General features: G+C 39.4%; 1 long non-coding RNA gene across 1 annotated transcript; it reads right to left on the bottom strand.

Annotated features, from left to right (window-relative positions):
* Positions 1-355: 355 nt before the first annotated feature.
* On the bottom strand, positions 356-9,004 carry LOC309688561. The gene is made up of 3 exons (XR_014271120.1): positions 8,825-9,004; positions 2,770-2,845; positions 356-475 (listed from the first exon to the last, which is right to left on the bottom strand). It is a non-coding gene; the product is annotated as an uncharacterized lncRNA (long non-coding RNA).
* Positions 9,005-11,783: the final 2,779 nt, after the last annotated feature.

The raw sequence follows: 11,783 nt of genomic DNA on the forward strand, positions 1-11,783 counted from the left end.
AAACTCTTCTCTGCAAAATAACTGCCCGTAAAAAAAAGTGATGTCACTGTGGAAATAGCTCTAAAAGGCAAGAAAGTCATTGTTCTGGAAGTGTGTGTTTTACTTACATCCAAGTGCTTCAGATCGGTACTTTGAGGCTGTCTGATGTCTCTAATGGTTTTTTCTCAGTATCTTGTCCTCTCCATAGGATCTCAGTCCTTCTCCTCACTCAGACCACTATGTGAGAGCTCAAAGCTATTGTGGGTGTGAGTGCGTGCACATACACACAGAGTTTATGTTTTCTTTACTTGCTACTGAAAGTTGTAAAGTACCTGATATCTTAGGATTTTGCAAGTGAAATCAAGGCCATTTTTACAATGTTAAATGACTCATGTAATCAGTGAATATTTAATGCCAATAAAAAAAAATTAAAAAGGAAAAGAAATAATTGCAGACTTCTTCCAATGTGCCTTTCTCTTTCTGCGTCCGTCTTTGTCTAAATAAAAAAGAAATTAAAAATATGAGCATTCGATTTTACAGCAGACTGAGTTTTCCTGATGAGTGTCAAAAATAGGTCTGATCATTTACTGTACATCACAAAATACAGAGGTGAGATCTGCGGCTTCTTAATTCAACTTGTTTCAGTCTCAGTTATGCACCAGGGTTGCTGTCTGCCTGCAGTTAGAAAGTCTTACCATGAAGGGCGTCTCTGACAAAATGTTACGTGCACGATTTGTTCGCTTTCTAACTGATGCTGCAGCTGCTGTGATGGGCTGATACAGAGAGATGTAAAAAGATCATCCCTAACCTGATCATCATTCACTGGATCATTCTGAAGTTAGAAAATCTGCTTCATGATGCTGTAAAACAGGTTACAGAGCTAAGTCGTTTTCACATATTTATTGACTTTTAAACTCCAAAAGTCTGCTGCTGATCTCAGTAAATGTAATACAGGTCGCCTCCTCCACTTGTGGGAGATTTGCAGATGTGGGTAAAAGAGGGGTGACATACTGCAGACGACGGCTTCACAGGAAAACAGAAAAAGTCTGTCATTAACGAAGACTGTGCTCTTAGCAGTCGGTTGCAGTGGAGTACTTATTTGTCAAACTGATAGTTACATTTTGAAATTATTTGATATTAAATATTGAAATCAGGTTTGACCCATGTTAGTATTTGACAGCAGTAAAATAACGTAAATTCCTTTAGCTTGAAATCTGTTGGATTTTCCTAAAGTGTCAAAAAAAGAAAATATTTTTAAATATTGTATTGTTGTACAAAGTTTTTAATCAGTCGCATTCAGTTTGTGCCATGTCTGTGTGTAATTTTTATAGGACAGGGGTGACACAGTTCAAGACAGATCTTGACACAGTCATGAAAAATATCTGTGTTTGCACTACATTAGGCTAGGATGGAGCAATAACTTTGGTTGTGCTGTCATCTTCAACAACTTTTCATATGCTGCCTAAGGTAGAATATGAAAATGTACATGGAACTTAAAACAGTCACATGAAAAAGTTCGGATTTAGGTGTTACTAGAACAACAGATAATATCGATGGATGGTGTCGGTCTTATATACAGGTCCCAGGCGTCCAAGCCTGTCCAAAAAGGTCACTGTGCCCCCTTAAAAATTAAGATACACATTTTTCTAATGGAAATGTTAAATAGGCACTTATTATCTCAAATAAGTCATTGTAGTAACAACGAGGGCCATGATGGTAGCTTACTGAATCTCCACCAATCATAACAGCATGGCAGAGGAGGACACTGGTTTTTGGAGTGCATGGGTTAAAGTAAATCAGGGCTTGGGAAGTCAGCTACTTCTTATATATGTCTGTCTGGAAGTGGAAGGTCATCATCAGCTCATGAAGCTGTCTTCAAAGCAGCTTGAATCTTCTAAAACAAATTTAATATGAGCAGACTGGTTATTATGCATACTGGTTCATATGCAGGTTTCTGGTTGGAGGTTGTTTATGCTATAATTTGTATTTTTTTTTTATGTAGGTAGGCTGTAAAGGTGGCAGCACTGTTCTTCTTCTGCTTTTTTATTATTTGTGTTTTATAAAATAACAAAGTGTGTGGAGCCTAATGGAGGGAGGCATTAGGCTCCACACAAAGTTAGTTGCCCATCCAGACCATCTGCTCTGGTGCCGACCCTGCCATTGGAGAACTGTGGCAAGTACCGAAAAATTTAATTGATTACTTCATGCAGTCTTTTTCAGGCAGTTGTCTCAACTGCTGCTGCACCAAAAGTGACATCATCGCCAATTGTGCGCTGTGCGCTTTGGTGCCTTTTTATCCAGTTGTGCGCCTCCAAATTTATGTAATCTGGCACACACAGCGCAACCAGTGAAGTCTTGCTGGAGGCACGAGTCTGCCAGCAGGTTGCTCTCTACAGGCATTTCTACGATAGAGCAGTGTGGGAGTCTAAGGATTTCCAGATGGCAAAGTAGGAGATGGCTGCATCAGTTGAAAAAAAAGTCATGTTTTTCAGAAAATTGTGGAAAAGCCTCTGAGATTGCTTAATTTCCTGTTTTGACTTTTTCTAATGGTGAAGCAATGATTGCTTTTTTTGTTTTTTTATCATTAAAATTCTGAAGCAAGTGCGATTAGTACAGGTTACGGCGCTGTCCTTAGCACCGTTTGTCCAAGCAATGTATATCAGCTATACCTGCAGCTAAAGAAATCTGTCTTTTAGAGGTATCTAAGTGTTCACCATCCACTAAACTGTAAAATGGACTTATAAATGATTTTTGAAAAACAAACAAAAGAACAATATAGCAAGTAAATACCTCTCTCTTTTTTGTTTTTGCCCTTTCCCTCAAAATCCAGGATGGAAAGAAGTGCTCTCTGGGCATGCGGTTCACACTGTAAAAAGCGGGAAAGGAGATGAAAAGGCGAAAGAATGAGATAGGGAGAATGAGAAAAGGAGACAGAGACAGAGATTCCTTTGATGTTCTCTGCTATAACACATCACAAAGTCAACTCAAAGGGTTTGTTAAAAATGCATGACATGCACACAACTGGAAAATAAGTAATGAACTTAAAGAAATAAAGATCAAGTGATTTCATACACACCCCGACTTCAAAGAATCAACTTGACTTGAAGAGAAGAAAATGGAGAGAGGGAGAAAAAAATACATATCAATGATTTCTTGACTCTGAGATTGCAGACTAATTATCACTCTGCAGAGTGGGGCAGACATGGCTGAAACTGTGCCGATGAATGGAATGAAAAGGATAGAAATTATTTGGATCTCAGGAGAAGTTTAGGCAAACATTCAGCGTGTCCCCCGATCAGGAGGTCTGACTATAGTCTAAGTGAGCCTGCCACGCCAGCGGGAGTGTAATAGACACAATCTGACTTTGCATTCCAGCAATGGAACACCAGTTTGAGGCAAGGAAGCAGATAATTGCTACATAATTACATGCAACAGCAGCCATTAGAATATCCGATAAAAAAAAAGAAGAGGGGGAAAAAAACAATTATAAAAGGATGATAATGAGGATTCAATCGACGGGGACGATGTTGCCAACACCAGAGAGACCTCGGTTCTCCCTCAGTTTGACTTGCATATGCTGGCCCACGTTGCACCATCTGGAAATGGACGCAAACATAAAATGACTTGACACATTGTAATGGTTTTTTTCTCACTTTCTTTTCTTTTTTTTTTTAAATCTTAAATAGACACCTTTTATTCTCTTACTCTATTTTACACCAAGTGGGCTTTAGGGGAAAACTATCTATTTTTTATTCAGTACGACAATACAAACATTTCTATTAAGCCACCTGATGCCAGACCAAAGCTCGGGGACAAAAGGCGGGGAAATGGCAGCTATCGATAGCACATTTATTGCGGTTTTCCAGCTCTTTAAGTGTTTAAATGTACCCAACAGCAAGGTGATATCGGCTTATCAACCTGGCTACTGCTATCATCTTGGTTTTGCTGTGAAGTCTATTTTTACAGCGAGGTGTTGGTGAGCCATTGTGCCCTCTCCCTGTAAACCGCCCAGCTCCCTTTCCCCATTTGTCTCTTTATTCAGTGTACACAAATATAATCCACTGAATTTGAAATCATTTCCAGCTCAAGTCAATGAATGCAACTATAAGCCCATGGTGTCAGAACCTCAGGAGCATATGAATAAAGCATAAGGAGTGGGGTGGGGGCACAAGGAGCTGGGGAACAAGACTGGATCTTTTTACCCCTCGGGTCTCCCTGCTACCCAGAAAAAGTAATCGGCTTAACCCGTGGTGCTGCCGTGGGTTTTTTAGCGTGAGCTACTGTACCAGACCAGATCTTACCAAAACCAGAGAGAAGTAAAAATCAATGGTGTACACCCTCTGACTAATGGGATTTCCTGCATTGTATTGTGCATCTAGAAGTTGTGGGCATATGTGTGTGCGCGTGTCAGTGTATATTTGTGCATGCAAGAACTCTATGCCCTTGTATTTTGTGCGTGTCTGTGTGAGCGTGCACGCATAGTAAGGATGGTGGTGGGTGGTAAACGTCTGACATTTCCTCACAGCGGGGTGCATCTTGGGCATGCTTGGGGGTAGAAAATCATGTGTACACGCTGAGGGGAGGAGGACAGCAGAGAGGGGAGCCATAAAAGGGGTATGAGCAGAAGCACGGAAAGACAAAACAGAAGGGGAGAGAGAGAAATGCCTAGGGCTTCCAACTGTGGCGGCATTGCAGAAAGGTGTTATTGGAGGGGTAGGCCTCTCGTCTCCCTCGTTGCAGGGATTGTTTCTTTTTTTCTCCCGCATTAATAATTTGAACCTAGAAAGAACGCAGAGAAAGAGGAGGTTCTAAACTGGGGTGGTAAGACGTGACTTTGCAGAAACAAAGCATGTGTTGATGGTGACAGGAGGATGTACGCTGAATCAAGACACGTGAGAAGAACAAAACAGGTAGTAAAAATGCTGTATAGTTCTAAAAATCTACCACAGCTAAAATATGCCTGTCTACCATTTGGCCCTCTTAACTTCACTTTTTTTGAAGCACTGGCTGAGTTACACCTGCAGGAGTTAGAATTACCTTTCAATTACTGCTGATAAATCTATGCAAGGCTTTGGGGGAGATTCCACTTTAAAGCTGGCTAACGAGACTAATTAAGTAACGAGACCTGGAGGGCTGCGAGAAAGGGTTTTCTCTCACTTTTTGGACAATTCTCTTCTTTACTGTCATCTCAAACCCTTTTCAGTAAGAAATCATAATGTACATGCATTTGAGAAATGCATGTTGTTGCTTGCTAAGATCCAAAATCTTAAGATTTTAGAGTTATCATGCATCTTGATGAATCTCACACATTGTTTCACAGCACCTGTCCAACTCTTAATATTGTACACGCTGTACTTCGAGTAAGGTACAATGCACGATATAAGCAAGGTCTCAGCACAAAGTCTAATGCAACAGATCATGAATAACTAAAGACAGCTTGCCATTTTCAATATGGGGGCTTCTGAGGAGGCAGTGAAGTGGTTTTGCAGTGCTAGGCAGTATGCTCTCAGCTCTGGAGAACATGCAGGCATTACCCTGCCAAACGCAGCCTGCAGCTGGGTAATAGCATGCATATGCACACTGCAGGAGCCACTGAATTATTTACACCTTTAAATGTACAGAGAATTCCTTGAGCATCATGTACTGTCTATCACACTCCACTTCACTCGCAGCTCAAATAATATGCTGTACTTCACCTCCTCCGTTTCCTAGTCATATCAGTACTTTTTGCGAGCATATGCTGTATCTCTCTCCGCGTGCGTAAAACGGAATGTAAGCATGCATACGCTGTATGTGCATTTGACTGAGATTCTGTGTTGTATGAAAAAGTGTCGTTAGGGGCGAATGAGGGAGCATGTAGTGTAAATAAAGACGAGAATAATGATGACACTAAAACAGTGGTTTGGACTCTGTCGGTGCAGGGGGGCCAGGAACATTCTCCTGTCTCCTGCTGGGCTGACTGCAGCTTTCAAAGTAACACTGGAGATGACAGGGGGAAAAGTGCCGTGCCAATTAGAGTGCCGAGAGGGAAAGAGAAAAGGAGGTGGGTGCAGTAGAGAGAGGGAGAGAAAGAGAGAGAGAGGCTACAAGTGAGAAAAGAAAAATAATGGCCTTACACTGTCAGGGTGGATGCTGAGCCAAACAGAGGGAGAGGAGGAGGTAAACACCAGTGGGACAAACAAGTCAGCAGGGACAAGAGAAAGGGAGAGAGAGCGATGCAGTGAGAGCCCAAGAAGGAAAGAAAGAAGCGATAGAGGGAGGGTTAAATTGGCCTATCTCCCCTCAGGCTCGGCGGCTTCACAATGGCGCCTCACTGGGAAAGAAAGTAACGCTCCAAACAGGACCCACAGGGGACACAGGTGTGCACGTGTGTCCGCGCGTGTGTGAGCATGTGTGCATGTCAGAAAGAGAAAAGAAAATGACAGACACAGATAGTGAGGCAGGTAGAGAGAAAATTTGTGTGTGAGAGAGAGAGCAATCCTCTGTGGGATCCACGGGGAAGCTTGTCACCAGCGGTCAGACAGACAGACTCAGTGGATTTAGGAAAATAATAAAATTTCAAGGGAGCTCACAAACTGAAGGAACAGCAATTCGGTGAACTCACACCGTTAACTCGCTTCTTAGCCTGATTACTTGGGCAGCTGAATAAAGTCATATTTATTGGGATCTTTGACTTTTACTGTGCACAAATTGTTTTTCCCACCAAAGCAGAGATTTAACAGTGTGTTACAGTTTTGCTACAGTTGTTAGTCAAGGTTAGGCTCTACATACATTGTCCTGCTATTTGATGGTATTGCATTTCTTTACATGCGTTTATATAAATACAGGCATGAGATAACACTGAACCAAATCTGGAATTATAGGACATTAAGTTTTGGACTCAGTCTGCATAAGATAATACAAGCAAACATATAAAATAGCAACATAATTACGTTTGTGAGGTTTTCAAGAATTGTGGTTGCTGGTTTAATAAGAAAAAATCTGTGTGTACTGCTAACAGTCCCCCAACCTCATCCCAACTCCGACTGCGTCTGTCACATTAAATTAGGACCCATGGCAAACATAAACTAAATAAATTGTTCTGTCTATTAAAATGTGCTCCTCAAGGACCCCAGTTAATTGGTATTTTTAAAAATAACAAATTAAAAATGTAACCAAAAAAAAACCAGTGATATGAAGTCATGGGGAACAAATTGACTTACAAAGTAATGAAAAATTGGGTTAATAGAGAAAAAAACACAAAAAACACCTGGGAAATGTGACAATACCTCTGAGGTTAGGCTGATCAGCACAATCGGGGTTAACCTTGTCTACACTCTTTACATTAGGTCTCAAAATGTTCATATTTAAGACGAAATGTCCTCATATTCATTTTCTTTCTTTCTAGATTTTCACTGTCTGCATCCATTTTATAGCCACAGATCTGCGGGACAAGGATCGCCCTGCTGAGTCGGCTGGTCTTAGCATCTCCCCAAAGTAGCAGTTGGTCAGCTCTTAAAACAGTCCATTACAGTGCAACATCACACTGAGCTGCCAAACTTCGGTGCCCAAGTGTGACTGTCACAACAACACTGAACAAACAGTATAATTTTGTATTTTCTTCCTTTCCTTGTCCTTATATGTTCAGTTCCGCAATTAACAGTAGCTTCGGAGACCTCATGCTGTTCTTGTTTGTCTTTCTGTCGGTCAGAAGAAAACACATTTCAGTTGTTTTTTTTTTTTCAAATAAAACACAGTTTGAGTGTAATCAGACTACATGTCCATCTGCACTTAAATGCTCTCAATGGGACATAATCTGTTCATTACTGCAATGTGTTTTTGGCAATATTTACTCATTTTGGCTTTGATCATCAAGTCATTATACAATATGTGTACGATCCTCGTCATTCACAGCTAACAATGTGTTTCCCCTACTACACCATGCAGCAGTGGTCCTCAGTTTGGAGCTATTGAATTGAGTCTAGAGCTTTGATTGCTTTCTAAGCAAGTGCAATGTTTTCAACAGGGCAAAAAAACCCAGAGAGGTCTTGTAATTATGACTTCCAAATCTCACAATTACGACTCGCTGTCACTATATGAGAAAACTTCTTCTTAATATAAATTGTGGTATTCTACACCTTGAGTGGAAATCAATGAGATGCTCTGATGATACAGTCACATACTGTCGCACGTGAGTTAAAGGTCTGGTATCATTCACGCTGTCATTAAACATTAAAGGACATTAAATGTGACACACAGCATCCAAAAAACAAATTAGTTTGTCAACCGTGGGCTTCTAAAGTGACTGAGATTGTTCGAGCAGAAAGCTTAGCATGAGAGGTCCATTGTGGTTTAAAGTTAAAGGATGTTTTTTGGATATATGAAAGTTCAGAAGTGCATTAATATTTTTGATTTTTTTTCTGATAGCTTATAAAATAAAAAATAGAATTAAATATAACAAAAACCTGCTGTAATAGCAATATAAAGTTCAGTAGAACTAAACCGATTAGAGCGATGTCTGAAATAAATAGAAATGGACTGATATTTATATAGCTCTTTTCTGCTAAAACTGAGCACTCAAAGTGCTTTTTACACAGAACCATCAGGGCAAACCTGAGGTTTAGTATCTTACTCAAGAATAGCTCAACATGCAGACTGAAGTACTTGGAAGAATTAATCTGCCAATTTTTTGATTGCTAGATGGCCTGCTCTACTTCCTGAACCAAATAATAATGATCATAAAATAAACAGTTGTACATGAACACAACACAAAACAGTAATACGCTAGATTAAATGTCATGTCAAATCGTAGAAAGATCATTAAGAACAAGCAACTCTCTCAGTGTCCCAAATACAATGAACATACTTGCTACAAACACCAGTATAACTTAAGAGGTTCCATCCATCCTTTTCTGTTTATCCAATTCAGTACTGGTTCTGATTTGCTGGTTTTGAGTGCTTCTTATATCTTTTGGGAAGCTGTCAGCTGGCCATGATCATAAAAGGTAGAGTCCTGCATCCAGTGATTCATATTTCAAAGCATCTGATATCACTGACCCATGTATGGGTGTCACTAGTTCTGCCCCAGCACAATGCTGGTACTCAAAAATCAGTGACCGGAGACTGTGTGGATGCAGGCTGTCCAGATAGCAATGCATGTCTTGCCCAATCATAAATCAGAGAGAGAGAACAAATTTCCTTTTCATAGGTTCCCAACTGCACTGAACTGTCCACTTTAAGGGATAAAAAATAATTATAGTTTTAACAAAACAAAATACCAACAGAATACTCAATACTCATTTGCAACTCCCCTATGTGTGACATTACAGAAATATTTGCCTCTCCTGCTATCTCTTAAATTGTTCTTAAAATTACAGGTTTTAAAGGACGAACAGCTTCAAATCCTTCAGTTCTCTGCACAAATGTAAATATAAACAGAATCCAGTGGTCTTTAAATGCCATAAACCAATATTTTATTTTCCAGTTAACAAAAAATGTATTAAATTATTAAGAAAAAAGGTAATTTTGAATCTGATGGGTTAATATAAACATGGCCCCTGCCAAATATCACAAAATAGTTTGGGCAGGGACATGTTTGTGTCTATGTAGCATCATTTCTTCTTTTAATAAAAGTTCAAAAGGTTTGTTTTTTTTTGTATGATAGAGCTTTACCTGCATTCGTGGATGGCATGGTGAAATGTGTTCAAACATATTGATTCCTGGGACTGCTCCCAAGCACATGCAGTGATTGGACATTATATGCATATTTATAATGAAGTGCCACCTAAGGGCCCCAAAATCACAGGAATCCAATGCTGATTTTCATTCTTGTCCTTGTGCACAGAGATTTCTCCAGAGTCTCTGAATCTTTTGATAATATTGTGTAAGGAACATTAGCCTGAAATTGTAGACACATTATTATTTTTGCGTAAGCAGCAGACATTTCTGTCTCAAATGCTCTTTTTATATTATGTTATTGACATGTTACTGATTGCCAATTAACCTAATTAGCTGCAATAACGTTTCCCAGCTGTTTGCTTTTATTTGCGGTTTTTTGCTCTTTTTATCGAATTCTTTGAGACATGTTGCTTCTCTCAAACTCAAAATAAGTTAATATTTGTCATGAAATAGTAAAATGTCTACTTTTAAACATTTGCTATGTCATGTATGACTTCTTGGGAATCAAATATGTGTTGATGAGATTTGCAAAATGGTATATTCTGTTTTGTGTTGATGCAGCATCCCAGCTTTGCTGGAATTTCCACAGTTGTACAACAAAATTGTGTATTACTTAAAAAGTAGCATTGCTACTGTACCAAGGATACTGAGAAAAACATTTACTTTAGAATACCTTTTCACAGGACATGTTATCTTGAATTTTTAACATGTATATGTTACCACATACAAAAGATCACTGATCATACACACGAAGACACAGACACACAGAATGTTGCATAGATATCCCTTGCAATCCAGTTTTCACATGCTTTCCTCCTCTTTTGAGTAGAATTGTAACTTCCAGAGTCAGTCTGGAGATGCTGTATGACGTCACATGTTTCCCTGATGGCCTGACCTCCTTCCTTTTACCTGACAGTGAGCCACATGCCATGGTTTGTGCAATGCATCTGGATGTTGATCCTGGTTAACATTATACAGGACTAAGAGTCAGATTGTGGTATATATTCATAGCCTTTTATTTGTGGGGAATCACGTAGGATATTTCCCTATGCATAATCATTCAGTGTGTCCAATGTTTCTTTCAGTTTTCACAGTCCAATTTCTCTTCCCACTTATATGCAGGCGGAATAGCTGCATTTGCCTTCTGTGACTCGGTCCTTTGATATGTTTTCAGTTTGTGTTTGGAGCAGGAGCATTCAGTAGTAGCCAAGGTAACAAGATATTAACATTTTACTTAGCTCTTTCTGCTTTAGTCATTTGGCATCTAAATACTAAATACAGCACATAAGGTCATTACAGATGAACTACCGTAAGTAGTAACACATTTTTGGAATGATCTGAATTTAATAAAAATTCACAGCGATGTTTATAATGACCAAAATCGTCCTCTGTGTTAGGTATTCAAGCTGAGTCAGAGGGGCTGAACAATGCAAGCCTCAGTCACAACAATAAGGTTTAAGCAACCCTTTGTTCCAGCTGCTATTAATGTGTTTAACAGCTGGCAGTAAATGAGTGCCGTGTGTGATCGTATTACTTATTACTGCCTCGTGTTTTACTGTTACATATTTGATGTATTCATATAATGCAGATTTGATTTACACAGCTGATTTCTCGTGTGTGTGTAATTGTGTGTCTGCAAGTGGAAGTCATTTGTACAGCTGTTCTAATTTCTCTTTGTATGTGTGTCTTGTTGTTGATGATATTTGGGGTGGTGAAGAAGGAAATCAAAGCAAGTGGAAAATAGAGCTTCTCTGTAATAGTGGCCTTCAGACTCTTTTTTCCCCACTGCCGAGTCACCTTTTATTGTTTTAATGCATGTTAACAGTGAGTAGAAAGCTCTACTGCCTTTGGCTTTCAGCTGTGGAAGAACACAAGCTCCTGAAATTGATAGAATTTTCCAGATTCCCAAGATATCATACAGTAAAAACAGCAGTTGTCACATGCATGTTTTCAGATTTAGCTTCATCTTCTGTTCAATCCCCATTTATATATATAAACTGCTATATATAGAGAGACAGGGAGCAGTTTGGAGAAATCTGTGTGAATAAAATGGAAAAGATAGAAAGGATTTTTTCTTTGTCCTACTTCTGCCTCTTGAATAAAAAGTAATGCCAAGGCTATTCAGTTTTGAGCACTGCTATGATAAG

This window comes from Aulonocara stuartgranti, assembly GCF_965226115.1.
Source record: "Aulonocara stuartgranti genome assembly, chromosome: 2".
NCBI lineage: Eukaryota > Metazoa > Chordata > Actinopteri > Cichliformes > Cichlidae > Aulonocara > Aulonocara stuartgranti.